At 40.6% G+C, this 2,789-nt stretch overlaps 1 long non-coding RNA gene across 1 annotated transcript; it reads left to right on the forward strand.

The window, feature by feature from the left end:
• The first annotated feature begins 56 nt into the window (after positions 1 to 56).
• On the forward strand, positions 57 to 2,042 carry LOC103482375 (uncharacterized). The gene is made up of 2 exons (XR_536448.1): positions 57 to 1,634; positions 1,765 to 2,042. It is a non-coding gene; the product is annotated as an uncharacterized LOC103482375 (long non-coding RNA).
• The last annotated feature ends 747 nt before the right edge of the window (positions 2,043 to 2,789 follow it).

Below are 2,789 nucleotides of genomic sequence, written 5' to 3' on the forward strand. Positions count from 1 at the left end.
TCCTTCCTTCCTTCCTTCCTTCCTTCCTTCCTTCCTTCCTCCCTTCCTTCCTTCCTTCCTTCCTTCCTTCCTTCCTTGAAGCTTTGAGAGGGGTTCTGGTCCCAGTCTCCAGCAGTCTGTATTCTTCTTGTGGAAACAATATCCATAAGATTCATTTGTGACTTTTGCTTTTTCCTCTTCAATTCTAGAAATCATACCTTCTACAATAGCTTGTGATTTTCTTGGTTTTCTCCGGGTGCACCGGTTTTTTCCCCTCTAATCTAAAAAAAACTATGCATATTTGGTTACATGAAGCTTGTACATCATGCTTGTGTAAGTATGTTTTTCTGGGATTGTTCTCTATGGCGCCTTGATTGTCAGGATGTCCCCATTCTGCACCCATTCATTCAGGGAATGAATGAATGATTTGTTCATGGTGGTGGTTTGACCTGGGGGAGGTCCACATAATTTTTTCCATGTTGACAGGATTGCAACACTCAACGCTATTGTTGCATGTTTTTAACTGTGCTATCTTTTATCAAAGTTCCATACTGGGTTGAAACTGCTTCCAGTGTTGCTGCTTGCATGATGGGTGGGGTAGGTCATTGGGGATGGAGGAGGGGTCGGCATCAGTCATGTGGAAGTGGTGGGGGGTTTTGTTGCTGTTCACTCACCTCTGGTCCAATTGTCTCATGCTAGTAAAATGCTATTATGTCTGAAAGATGGTTAGCTCCTTGTTGCAACACGTCAGGGGTCAAAGCCTGGATGCCCTGTCTGTCCGTTTGCAGGTTTCCTAGGTACTGTAGTTCACTCCCCTAGTTCAAAAAGTATCTGTGATAGATTGAGTATTGAATCCTTTCTTCTGTGCGCACACACACACATAACATGAATGTAGGCACAATATCTTTTTTATGCATGTTTCAATATATTTGGATGTGTTTAGCTTAATGTATGTTTTTTTGATGTATTTGTATGTATGTGTATGCAGGTAAGCGTAATGATGTAGTTCACAGAAATATGTTTTCTGCTTTATCTGTCTTTGTTGTTCCCATCGTCGCTGTTATTTCCTTGATAACTCTTGTGTCAGCTAATATCCAGCTAACATCATAACTACATCCTCTCAATGTTTTTTGTTTTTTTCAGACTCCAGATCTTTCTACCCAGTGTTCCTGTGTTTGTCTCTCTTTTCTGTCCTCTCCAACCCCAGCCAGTCGAGGCAGACCGCTGCCCGTCCTGAGCCTGGTTCTGCCAGAGTTTTGTCCTGGTAAAAAGGGTTTTTCTCTCCACTGTCGCCCCGTGCTTGCTCAGGACGGGGGATTGCATTAAAGTGAAGCTTTGATGCAATCTGCTGGTTTCCTCCCCTCCGTAGAATCGCCACCTTAACGTGGTGGAGGGGTTTGAGTTACCCCCATGATCCTGAGCTCTGAGTTGCCTGGGACTTTGACCTTTGGCGTGGCCACCCATGGCAATGTGCCTTCAGAATAGGGGTGTGGGGTCACACCAAGAGCGATTCAAATACTTGGATGGAGTAAAGCTGTAGAGGTGAACAACATCTGAAGTCAGTCCCCTCTTTGAAGCAAACCTGGCGAGAGAGCCTTAAAGCAACAGTAACCCCCTTCCACATGGATCTACCACAACCAGGAAGGGACATTCAGGTTGGATCCCAAATCAGCTGAGTATAGCAAAAGGCAACAGATTTAGCTGAATAATTAGTGTGTGATGATAAATATCATAACCTCTTATTGTAAATGGAACCTCATGGTGTTTTTATGTTTTTACTTTCAGTAAGGATTCGGAGACGCCTGATAAGGTGACAAGTTACTCCTGATCTAATCCGGCTTCTGAAGACTTGCTCTTCATCCACCCTCGTTGGTGCTACGGCCAGCTGTTGGGTTCCCTTGGAGTCCAGATATTCCTTGTCACCCGCCTTTCATTTTGCTGATGTTGCTAAAGTTAATTTGGCCTCCTTATAGTTTAGTTGTATTTATGTTATTCCAAACTACACAACTGCAATATATGTTATTAATAAAGCATAATTTCTTAAATAAAGCTTATTTAAATTGGTTTTGTAGTTATTTTTGGGGAAAATCTTATTCGGGACATTAGCCAATCAATGGCTGCTCTCACTCAAAGCTGGTGTTGTTTTAAAGAACAAAGATTTTTCTGAAATCTTAGCTTCTGTTTGAGTTTAAGCTCTCATTGCAGGTTTTCCAGTTCCTGGCTCACACATTGTTTCAGTCTTAATGCATAAAGTGCTCACCTACAAGCCTGATGCACTCATTATCATGGCGGCTAACTTTGAAGATGTTCTTTTTCTTCAAGGGAAGCTGTGAATTGTTTCCATGTCTTGTTGCTGTAAAATATGCTTTAAGCAGACATTAACCACTTTGTATCCTTGTAATAACTTTGTAATAACTTTAATAATAATTGTAATAACTAATTTGTTTAGGACTATATGTGCTCTTCTCAGTTGAAAGTAAAACTTTAAAGATGGTAATATTTAAAATGAATCAGGAGTCCTGAGTCAAAGAACAGGGTAACATCATAACTCAGTAAAATATGTTGGATCAGGTTGGATCATTTTAAAATATGCATTAGAAAAATTAAAAATCACATTTTGCAAAACAAAAACTTTTACGCTTGAGGTGGTTTTTGGCTTTTTCGTAAAAAGTTAATGTGCTAATGAAGAGATGGAAAGAAAGAAGTACTGATTATTTACCTCATGACTGATCATGAATCATTAGAATTGCTCTTCTTTCTCTATGTCTTCGGATAGCATGTAGCATTGCCACTATTAGTTGACAAGCAGC

This window comes from Poecilia reticulata, linkage group LG20, assembly GCF_000633615.1.
Source record: "Poecilia reticulata strain Guanapo linkage group LG20, Guppy_female_1.0+MT, whole genome shotgun sequence".
NCBI lineage: Eukaryota > Metazoa > Chordata > Actinopteri > Cyprinodontiformes > Poeciliidae > Poecilia > Poecilia reticulata.